This window comes from Triticum dicoccoides, chromosome 2A (assembly GCF_002162155.2).
Source record: "Triticum dicoccoides isolate Atlit2015 ecotype Zavitan chromosome 2A, WEW_v2.0, whole genome shotgun sequence".
NCBI lineage: Eukaryota > Viridiplantae > Streptophyta > Magnoliopsida > Poales > Poaceae > Triticum > Triticum dicoccoides.
The window spans coordinates 384,597,631-384,609,930 of record NC_041382.1 but is presented as its reverse complement, the minus strand read 5'-3'; the positions used below and the strand labels follow the sequence as shown (position 1 = coordinate 384,609,930).

Here is a 12,300-nt window from a genome sequence, read left to right as displayed (position 1 = left end):
GTGTTGTCATTTGATGAACGGGATCACATCATTAGAGAATGATGTGATGGACAAGACCCATCCGTTAGCTTAGCATTATGATCGTTGAGTTTTATTGCTATTGCTTTCTTCATGACTTATACATGTTCCTCTGACTATGAGATTATGCAACTCCTGAATACCGGAGGAACACCTTGTGTGATATCAAACGTCACAACGTAACTGGGTGATTATAAAGATGCTCTACAGGTGTCTCCGATGGTGTTTGTTGAGTTGGCATAGATCAAGATTAGGATTTGTCACTCCGTGTATCGAAGAGGTATCTTTGGGCCCTCTCGGTAATGCTCATCACTATAAGCCTTGCAAGCAATGTGACTAATGAGTTAGTTACGTGATGATGCATTATGAAACAAGTAAAGAGACTTGCCGGTAACGAGATTGAAGTAGGTACGATGATACCGATGATCGTATCTCAGGAAAGTAACATACCGATGGCAAAGGGAACAACGTATGTTGTTATGCGGTTTGACCGATAAAGATCTTCGCAGAATATGTAGGAGCCAATATGAACATCCAGGTTCCGCTATTGGTTATTGACTAGAGATGTGTCTCGGTCATGTCTACATAGTTCTCGAACCCGTAGGGTCTGCACGCTTAACGTTCGATGACGATTTGTATTATGAGTTATGTGATTTGATGAACAAAGTTTGTTCGGAGTCCCGGATGAGATCACAGACATGACGAGGAGTCTTGAAATGGTCGAGACATAAAGATAGATATATTGGACGATGTTATACGGACACCGGATGAGTTCCGAGAGGTACTGGATAACTATCGGAGTGCTAGGGGGTTATCGGAACCCCCAGGGGAACTAATGGGCCTTCATGGGCCTTAGTGGAGAGAGAGAAGGGCCACAAGGGGCTAGCCGCGCCCCCCCCCCCCTCATTGGGTCCGAATTGGACTAGGGGAAGGGGGCGGCGCCCCCCTTTCCTTCCCTTCCCCCTCTCCCTTCCTTCTTCCCCCCTTCCTCCAGGTGGAATCCTACTAGGACTTGGAGTCCTAGTAGGACTCCTCTCCCCTGGCGCGCCCTACAGGGTCCGGTCGGCCTCCCCCTCCCCTCCTTTATATACGGGGCAGGGGGCACCCTAGAACACACAAGTTTCTCTTAACCGTGTGCGGTGCCCCCTCCACAGTTACACACCTCGATCATCTCGTCGTAGTGCTTAGGCAAAGCCCTGCGCCGGTAACTCCATCATCATCGTTGCCACGCCGTCATGCTGACGGAACTCTCCCTCGTCCTCAACTGGATCAAGAGCTCGAGGGACGTCATCGAGCTGAATGTGTGCTGAACTCGGAGGTGCCATACGTTCGGTGCTTGGATCGGTTGGATCGCAAAGACATTCGACTACATCAACCATGTTACTAAACGCTTTCACTTTTGGTTTACGAGGATATGTGGACACACTCTCCCCGCTTGTTGCTATGCTTCTCCTAGATAGATCTTGCGTGATCATAGGATTTTTTTTTGAAATACTACGTTCCCCAACATAATTTTTCACGTCTCGAACATTTTTATTTTAATGTTTGAAACTTTTTACCATTTGATTTGATTTGAATTTTGAATTTGAACGGGATTGAATCATCGTGAGATCAACAACAGTAATCTTGGTGACGTGGCATCATTAGCAGGGAATTATTGTAGCTTAATTATCCGGGCGTCACACAGGTGCCACATCAAAGTTCTGCATATATATTAGGTATTCAAACATCACAACCACACACCTTCATACATGTGTGTGGCCCAAAAGCAAGCGATCACGGTTGTCCTCTAGCACTCACTCACGGGGTTATCGGCGAGATGCTTCATCCATCTGTGTGTGCCCACTTGGTCAATCACTTTGACCAACAATGATAGAGGTTAATTTGACTTATAATTAGGAGGGGCTTAAATTTTCGTTCGGCTTATACGGTTCGGTACATGCAAATATACTTCACGCGCATGTGTATGCCCGAATCCCTCCCACGGGGTCGAAGTGGGGGGGCGAGCACGCGATGCATCATGAACCAGATCTATGTGGGGACTGTGCATTTTTTGACGCATGCATGCGCCACATCAAAATGTTGTGCTTTTGGTATTCAAACATATATGCATGCATCACACATGTCCATACATATGTTTGGGGCACATAGATGCAGTGGTTCTCTTTGGACACTCTCCCTCACTTGGTTATCATCGATGGCCTATATATTCATGGGTCCGCGTGGACGTCCATCACTTTGACCAACAACACGAGAGAGGCTACCAGATTGGATTCTTCTTCTCTTGGTTCACGTTACTGTATAGTCGTACATCGATCATGGTGAGATTCGAGACCTAACTTCGAGGGCTCGCATACACTTGAACCCCTATACACACACACACACACACACACACACACACACACACACACACACACACACACACACACATCTGGGCTATTCTGTTACGCATAACAGAATATTATTCTATTACCCTATTTGAACTGATGGTTTCAAGTGATCGTACTGATGATTTTTATCTCGTCGAACTGATCGTCTTTTCGCTGAAATGAGGCGTGTAATATATCATTGGAAGCTCTTGACATCTATATTACAAATATATAGAAATTTTTTGCAAAATCATTATGGTTTAAGAGCAGTTTTGAAAAAACCGTTTTTTAACTAAAAACGTGAATCGTATTTTGGACTTAATTTTCAAACAGTTTGTTGGAATTGAGCAAATAAGATTGCGTTGGAAAGCTGGTGAAAATCCGCATCTTCCATATATCTATTATTTTTTATAATTATATATGATTTAAAATTAATTTGGAAAACGGTGAAATTCTGGATGAAACGTATTTTCGTGATTTTTTGCAAACGGTTTGTCGGATTGATGCAAATGATACGGCGTTGGAAAGTTATGGAAAATGCACAACCTTTTCGTATAGAAATGTTTTTCTAATTCCTTACAATTTAAAAACGAATTTGAATACGATCAAATTTGATTTTGAACGTGATTTTTTTAAAAGTTTGTCGAAATGGGGCAAATAATATACCGTTGGATAGCTATCGAAAATGCAAAACTTACTCATGTTGAACGTTTTCTCTACTTCGCAACCGTTTAAGAGTAATTTTGAATAAGGTGAAAACATCGTGTTGTTTTTTCTGTCTAAAAAACAGAGTACTTGTACTGATGTATGTATGTGTTTGTACTGAGATATTTTTGACAGTAGTTTTGAATGGTTCCAAAAAAAGAGTACTTGAACGGATGTCCGCATGGATTTGTACTGAGCGTATTTTTACAGACTAGACTTACTCTGTTTTTTCTGTATGGTTTTCCTCGTAACTTTTCAACGGTTCAAAGTATTGTCGTCCCCAAGCTTACATGGTTTATATCACTGAACTGAATGACCATTTTTTAAAGAAAATGTTTGTGTGTTTTTTTGACTAACTTTTTTTCAACTATTTTCTGGACTTCTCTCATTTTACGACTTGAACTTTTACCATTTGAATTTCAGTGGGGTTTATTTTTTTTTGAGTTTTTTTCTCAAACTTATCTAGGACGTCGTGTTGAACTTACAACTTTTTAAATTGTGAACTTGTTGTGTTTTTACATGTAATGCACTCGATGCGGCTATATCTCCCATGTGTCGAAGCACGACTTATAGGCATAACCGCATTGAAAGCAATGTCGCAAGTGAGGTAATCTTCACACAACCCATGTAATACATAAGGGAAAAAGATACATAGTTGGCTTACAATCGCCACTTCACACAATTACATGAATAAAGCATTACATCATCCATATACACACAAGGTCTGACTACAGAACCAAAATAAAAGAAGACTACCCCAAATGCTACACAGATCCCCGATCGTCCCAACTAGGCTCCACTACTGATCAACTGAGACGAAACAACACAATGAACGAGATCTTCATCGAGCTCCTCCTTGAGCTCGGTTGCGTCACCTGTATGGTTTCATCGGTACCTGCAAACTGGTTTTGGAAGTATCTGTGAGTCACGGGGACTCAGCAATCTCACACCCTCGCGATCAAGACTATTTAAGCTTATAGGTAGGGTAAAAAGGTATGAGGTGGAGCTGCAGCAAGCGACTAGCATATTTGGTGGCCAACATACGCAAATGAGAGCGAGAAGAGAAGGCAAAAGCACGGTCGAACAACTATGATCAAGAAGTGATCTTAGAACAACCTACATCAAGTATTACTCCAACATCGTGTTCACTTCCGGGACTCCGCCGAGAAGAGACCATCACGGTTACACACGTGGTTGATGCATTTTAATTAAGGTTAAGTTTCAAGTTCTCTACAACCGGACATTAACAAATTCCCATCTGCCCATAACCGCGGGCACGGCTTTCGAAAGTTCAAATCCCTGCAGGGGTGTCCCAACTTAGCCCATCACAAGCTCTCACGGTCAACGAAGGATATTCCTTCTCCCAAGACAATCCGATCAGACTCGGCATCCCGGTTACAAGACATCCTCGACAATGGAAAACAAGTCTAGCAAGACCGCCCGATGCGCCGACATCCCGATAGGAGCTGCACATATCTCGTTCTCAGGGCAACACCGGATAAGCAATCCGTACAACTAAAACCAGCCCTCGAGTTTCCCCGAGGTGGCGCTGCAAGGGGCTCTAGTTTGGACCAACACTTAGACAAGCACTGGCCCGGGGGGTTAAAATAAGATGACCCTCAGGATGGTAAAACCAAGGTTGGGCCTTGCTGGAGGAGTTTTATTCAAAGCGAACTGTCAAGGGGTTCCCATTATAACCCAACCGTGTAAGGAACGCAAAATCCAGGAACATAATACCGATATGACGGAAACTAGGGCGGCAAGAGTGGAACAAAACACCAGGCATAAGGCCGAGCCTTCCACCCTTTACCAAGTATATAGATGCATTAATTAAATAAGAGATATTGTGATATCCCAACAAATATCCATGTTCCAAACAAGAAACAAGCTCCAATCTTCACCTGCAACTAACAACGCTATAAGAGGGGCTGAGCAAAGCGATAACATAGCCAAACAACGGTTTGCTAGGACAAGGTGGGTTAGAGGCTTGACATAGCAATATGGGAGGCATGATAAGCAAGTGGTAGGTATGGTAGCATAGGCATAGCAAAAAAGCGAGCATCTAGCAAGCAAAGATAGAAGTGATTTCGAGGGTATGGTCATCTTGCCTGAGATCCCGCAAGGAAGAAGAACGAGTCCATGAAGAAGACAAACGGACGTAGTCAAACGAATCCTCACAAACGCAATGTTATCGGAACCAATCCGAAGAAGCAACACCGGAAAGAAGCAAACAACATGGTAAACAACCACCACATAAACATGGCATGATGCATAACCAAGTATGATGCATGTCCGGTTTAAATGTTCATGGCATGGAAAAGTGCACAAGCAATTCTACATATTAAGTGGAGCTCAATATGCAACGAGTTGCATATTGACGAAACACCACATCAATTATTTAGTTCTCTCTCAGTTAGGTACTCAACAATATTAAATGTTGTTTAAACATGGCAAGAGGTGATACATAACAAAACTATACCATCTAAACAATTTAAAAGGGGCCGGAGATAACAAACAACAAATCCGATAAATCCCCATATGCATTAGTAATTTGGTGCAACAACAATCTAAACATTTTTAATTGTTGTTATCATGATGCGGATGACATGAACAAGTTTATGCATTTTTTATTAAAAGTTAACAAGAGCATTATGAAACATTTGTCACCGTGGTGGAAAGGAAAAAGGGTGCCACGGCAACGATAACGAAAACGGTGCCACGGCAATGTTCCGGTTCCGGTAACTCGATTGAGATACCGATGCAAAGGAGAAGTGTGCGGATGCGTGCAAAAGATGGTGGGGCGCTCCCGGATTCCGGGTGTCCCACGATTTGGCGACAAGGAAACGAGCGACAATTTGGGCATGGTGCAAACACGAGCATCTCAAACATCGCAAGCATTCGTTCTCGGACGGTTATCTCGGGGTTATACCTTCGAAGCGTGCATTATCGGAATAGATCGAGTTCGGCGGTAGGGGTACACGTGTCGAAGGGGAAGTAGTTGTTCACGGGGTCGTCGTGGGAAGTAGCGGTTCACGCGACGGTAGTTGAACTTGACGTTTGCGTTACACGGGTCTTCAGCGACGGTCGTTGTACATGGTTCGGAGTGGTACTTGCATCTTCGGACTTGTCGGTCTCGATTCTTGCAACGGTAGCGGTATGCGTCTCGTTTTCGGAGAGGTACTTGGGGTCATTTGAACTTGTCGGTCTCGTCATCTCGAAGGGGTGCTTGACGTTCTTAGCGATTCCGAAGACGGCGGTAGATGTACTTGGTGCCAATATGGTCTTCGGGTACTTGACGACTCCGGACGGGGCAACAAAACATAGTCGACCTTGTCGTTTCGGTTTAGTAGTGGAACGAACGTCCGTGTAGCCTTGCCGGTGTAGGTACTTGACGGTATTCGAGGCCTCCGGGCGTAGTGGTGCATGTTCATTAACACAGAGGTACTTGGCGTTCTTCGTCTCACAATGTAGTCGAACTTGGAGCTTCGTGGAACTTGACGGCTCATCACGTAGACGTACACGAGGTCACGGCGAGGATCTTGACGTCCACGGGGTCGACGGTAGGGTGCACGTTTCGTAGGCGAACTTGGCGTATCCGTGCAGTGGTCGAACTTGAGGTGGTCCCGAACCGGCTGGACTTGGCGCATCCGACAGCAAAAGTACACAAACGGGTTCGGTGGTGACTATGAGAAATCCAACTATGTGGCACTGGGCATCGAGGTCCCGCAGCGCATCAGCGGCAGGAGGCAGGCCCTAACAGAGACGAAACAAGGCGGACATAGGCAGAGGGGAACGCGACGAGGCGGGCGGCGGCGGCTTGCTCGCCGGCAACTGCTGGAGACGGAGGTCGGGGCGGATGGAGCTTCTGCTCCGGCGATGCAGCGGTGCAGGGAACGGAGGGAGGTGCTGCTCCGGGCGCTCGACGTCGTCTCAGGCGAGAACCGAGGCGATGCAGGAGGGGAAACAGGCGCGGCACCAGGGAGGGGCTCGCCGGGCAGCACGCTGGCCGGCGCGGGCATGGAGGCACGGGCATGGCTCGCTGGCGTGGGAGGAGAAGCAGGGCGCGGCGCGCTGGGAGCATAGCAGCAGCGGCCATGGCACCCGGCGAAGGAGGCCGAGGCGCGCAGAAGGATTCAGAGGGGCGAGAGGAGCTTAGGGCGCGGGACGGCGGCCTGGTGGCGCTGCACTCTCTCTCCCTATGAGTGGCGGCGCCAGGAGGAGAATCGAAGGGAGAGAGCTGGGGATTGGATCGGGAGAGAGCGAGAAATTGAGAGATGAGGAACCGGGCACCCTGGCGCTGTCGATCTCTCTCTCTCTGACGGTGCTGGAAGGAAAGACCAAACGAGGGGAGAGGGAGACTGCGAGGGGATCGGGCTAGGGTTGCGGCTAGGGTTAGGAGGGCGGTATGGGCCAATGGGCCGGCGCTGGAGTTGACCTAGGGAGGCCGACGGCTGGTTGGGCCTAGGGATGGGCCCTAGAGGCCGGCCTGCTGGGCTCTGTCCTATTTCCTTTTCTTTTAAATAACAGAGAAATAAAGAGAAAGGAAAAGAGAGAAGAGAAGGTTAGAGGAAGAATTTGGGCATGCGGATAATATTCCCGGACTCGCAAAAATGTGCACAATCTAAGAAAAATGGAGTGGCCATTTTTCAAAGTTTAAATTCAAACTCATTTGATTTAAATTCAAATGGTTCAAATAAGAAGTGAGGGTTAGGAAGGTCCAAAAATGTTCGGATTTTTGGAGGATCCCCAGTAAAAGGGAAAAGAATTATTGGGCAAGGTTTGGAGATCAACTCGAGGCATAAAAGGCATAGGGTTATTTTTGCAAGCGTGTTAAGGTGAATTCCAAAAGAATGGAAATATTTATAATATAGCTCCCTAATATTGGGAGGATAATGTTATAAAGTGAAGTCACTCTTTCCTCGATTTAAATGGATCGAAGATCCACACAAATTATTTAGTTGAGATGCAAAAGACTTATGACATGATGACATGATGCAACGAACCAAAACGAATCATCCGACAACACTGGGAAACATGGAAGGCATCTGAAGCTCCGGTCTTGGGGCGTCACATTACAATTCCAAAGCTAGCAAAAAATTCTAAGCTACTGGCTCATTTCAGGATATCAGAGATAAAAATTGCCATCACCAAAATCAAGCATTAATCTGATCAAAAGAGATGAAATACATTAACTTAACTTCCAAAAGGAATACATGTTCTATGGCCGACGTAAAGACATGTAGAAGAATATTTATTAGCAAAATGAACTATAGACAGACGGGGTAAGTAGCAAAATGAACTAGCAGTACTGTAGATATTAGCAAATTTGAACTTCTAGTAATTCATTCCATTGGTGACACGAGTTTTTGAAGTCTTTCTCTGCACAAACTTTGAACATCAACAACATTTGCACCACGACACATCAAAGCAGTAACTCTACCATTTTTTTGTACATACAAGCATACAAAAAATCGCAGGAGGAACACAATATACCCCCATATGTCGTTGGACTGATGCTCTAGGAATTTTAGAACCTTACAAAATTGTGTCCGATGAATCTCTCTAATACGGATGTGTGAACCTTCCAAAATCAAATCCCAAAATTTGGTGTACACACTGTTTCCTGTGCACCAAACGACCATATAAAATATAAACCAGTAATGTTCATCAGCAACATTTTGCATCACAAGGAAATTGAAGCAGCAGTAAAAATGAACAACAGAAGTGAGAGAGAGCTCATAGGAGAAGAGTACAAGCCTCGTGATGAGGAAAGTTGAACCCCGGCAGCCATGGACTGCTACTCGTGACGAACTCGACCACCCTAATGCCATGGGGTTGGACTGAGGACGACACACGTGCGACCTTGACGGTGGAGGGTTGCGGCGGTGGCGGCATGCTGGAACGAGGAGGCGACGCACTAGAAGGAGGCAGTTCTGCCACACGGTTCGGCCTTGTCCCAGCTTCATCTTGCCTAACTTCACAACAAATCACTTGTAGGCATGAACACAAACACCTATAGGACTGCACGAACCCACACAAAAATAAGTTAGTTGTAAACTCGTGAGGCAGCCAGAATCAACTCGGATGCAATGTTTCAAGAAGCCTGGCTCCCACAATTTTTCTCCTGTACTTGCTCTCTCTTCACCCGTCCCTTTTATTCTCTTTCTTATTTATCAAATCCAAACGTATTAGCAACAACAACTTGGCTCCAATAAGAAAAATGCAGAGGATGGGGGCAGCAGCGTGCAACTGGCAGTATGCTCACCATTTTTTTTGTAGGGATGCATGTACATGTTGCAGCCGAAGAAATACCAAGGAGCTTTTCTGAAAACAAACTATGTTGAACTGCCACAAATCTATTTTGGCTAGCAAAACTTGAACCGAAAAAGCCTACAAAGGTGTACACATAAATAGCAAATCCTATGAAACACATTTGATTTTTTTTGCTTTTGATAAGATGAAGTGAAAAAGCCTACGAAGGTGAACTAAAATTTTCTAACATACTGGACCACAACTTGAGCTTCGTGTTCCAGCCACGAGCCCACAAACGATGACTCTTAGTTTATCTAGTAACTCATCATTAGTCTGCAAGAAGCTCACAAATTGTACTGTTTTTATATATGACATTTCTTTGAATTCCCATGGTAGTAATCCATGTTGTCTGTTTTTTTAACCAGAAAACTGAGCAATATTGCTTGCTGAAGGCAACATTTTTTCATATAGTAAGACATATGAAAGATAATATATAAAGGCCATTGGAGAAAGAATTAGCAAAACTGAAACAAAAATATATGTTACCAGAACTGAAAGCAATGGTTTTTCAAACTTTTAGTTGAGAGCATGGTGCTCTAATCCAATTGCATATATATAAAACTCCACAAGCAACTTGAACTGATGCATAACAGTATGAGTGCAGAATTCTTGTAAGCATAAGAAAATACATAGAGTGCACATATAATTTTTCAAGATTTCCTCGATGTTCTGCACATTAAAGTTGATGTACTGAAAAGAACGCAAAATTTGAACTGAAAAGCAAGCAAAAGTTGAACTCTTATATAGTTCAAGGAAAAAAGAACCTCCACAACCAAATAACTGATTTCCTATTTTTTAACTTCAAAAGTTTTAATTTTAGAACCACCTCGATAGGTGTACATGAACTTTTCATGACACAATTTTTGTAGTCGATTTTTTGCTCAGAACATAAAATAAAAACACATGCCCAACACACTGTACACCCACCTAACACACAAAAATCAGTGCTCAAGCATTGATGCTCCAGGATCAAGAATTGGTGCAAAATTCAGAGACAAAAAATCATGCGATGAAACTTCAGGATCAAAAATTGTTCACCTCCTACATAACAAAATGCGTGAGATAAAGAACAAATGTGCAAAAGTAGATCAAAAAGAACCGGAGAGAGTTCTGGGCGGTGACCACCGTTGTAGTAGGATACCTCGTTGGCGACCACGCGAGAATGGGGGATGGGGCATGGCCTGCAGCAGCAGGAGGCGGCGACCTGCAGAAGGAAGAGGCTGCGATTTGATGGCGAAAGAGGCTGCGACCTGACGGCGGAAGAGGCCGCGACCTGATGGCGAGGGTCAGGAGGCAGGCATGATGGTCGCCTGGACATTTTTTCACTAGGTTTGTTTTCAATATTAAAAACTCTTTTCTACATTACAACAAACACCTAAAGATGCTCCAAACAAACTTCTGAACTTGCATACAACCCTCTTTGAACTTGTGATACGAAACTTTTTGCACCTACACAATTCGGCAGTGGCAGCAAGCAGCAACCAGAAGCATACAATTGTTTTACAATACTCAAAAGCGCACAAAGATCACATCCGCAACACAGTGGTGGGCTGATATCCATGGTTGCTTGACTGTTTCGTGGATGGATTCTAGTACTCCCGTATACTAGTATATGTGAAGCAACAAGAATGATTGGCCTTCTTTATAGAAAATCAAAATGGACAGTACTGAATCTTGCATTTACCAGTAGAATTTGCGGGATTCAACTTGTTGTGGAATTAGAGGGGAAATCCACACATGGCAGCACGATTCAGTTGAAAATAGAGGAGAGCAGAACACATCGGTAGAATATACTCCAAAACCCACACACGAGCGAGACCGGGGTGCTCCTCGTCGAGCGCTGGCTGAGCGAAAGACGCAAACTTGAACGGCCTCCCACCTCCGGCCGCCGCACGCCTCCCACCCCCAGCCGTGAAGCATAATGACAAGTTCAACTTCGTTCAACAAGAAGAAAATCCATTTATACTCCTGTATACACCCAACAAGCATCAAATTCTCTATACCCAAACTTCCATTTATTGATACTTTAACTTGTTTGCTGTTAATGTACATAGACTTTGTAATTAAACATCAAAACTAAGAGAGATAGCAGTTGTTGAACTGAAACAAAATTAGGAATTGAATTGAACTAAATCAAGAAATTGAACCGAGTGTGTCACGAGTTAGTCAATGTGGAAGGTCCATTTTGCTATCTCTCTCTCACACTCACATCACCCTGCTGCAGCAACAAACAGCAGGAGCGCACCAGCGCAAGCAGAATGGGCTTCATGCAACTTTTGACTTAATTTTTTTGACTGAACTGAGCTTGAATTTTTCACTCAACTTAAACATTGCCAGAAATTAGTTGAACTTTTTATACTGAACTAACCTGAACTTTGTACAGGGATCCACATTTTGCCTGAACTTTTTTACATGGATTTGCACGGCTGGCCGGTGGTGAAAGCAAGGCGAGCAGAGGCACAGGAGGATCTAATGGATGTTGTCGCCATTGCCATCGTACTCTGGGAGGAGGAGGATGATGGGAGCAAGCCTCTATGGGCCCAATCGCTCAGCACGTCGGGAGTGCGGCCGCTGGTGGCAAGGACCGGCCATCCCTCGGTGATCGACCACCGTGCTAGCCTCAGTACAGAGTTGGTGTGTGAGGCAGCAGTGGGACAGTTGTGCGCGAAGACCGGCGACACTCGGAGGCAGGGGCTAGGCCGCACCGCACTGGGGGAGGGAGGTCGTGGCGGTGGCGCGCTGGGCCAGGGGGCCTGCGGCGGCGCACTGGGAAAGGGAGATCGTTGTGGTGGCGTGCTGGGGCAGGGGGCGGCGGCGCGCCCGGCAGGTTTCCAGCAGCGGCGCGTTGGAGTAGGGGGCCGGCGGTGGCGCGTTGGAGTAAGGGGCGGCAGAGGCG

The 12,300-nt window shown here is 45.3% G+C and overlaps 1 long non-coding RNA gene across 1 annotated transcript; it reads right to left on the bottom strand.

Annotated features, from left to right (window-relative positions):
* Positions 1-8,711: 8,711 nt before the first annotated feature.
* Positions 8,712-12,294, bottom strand: LOC119354636. The gene is made up of 2 exons (XR_005171135.1): positions 11,773-12,294; positions 8,712-11,372 (listed from the first exon to the last, which is right to left on the bottom strand). It is a non-coding gene; the product is annotated as an uncharacterized LOC119354636 (long non-coding RNA).
* Between the last annotated feature and the right edge of the window lie 6 nt (positions 12,295-12,300).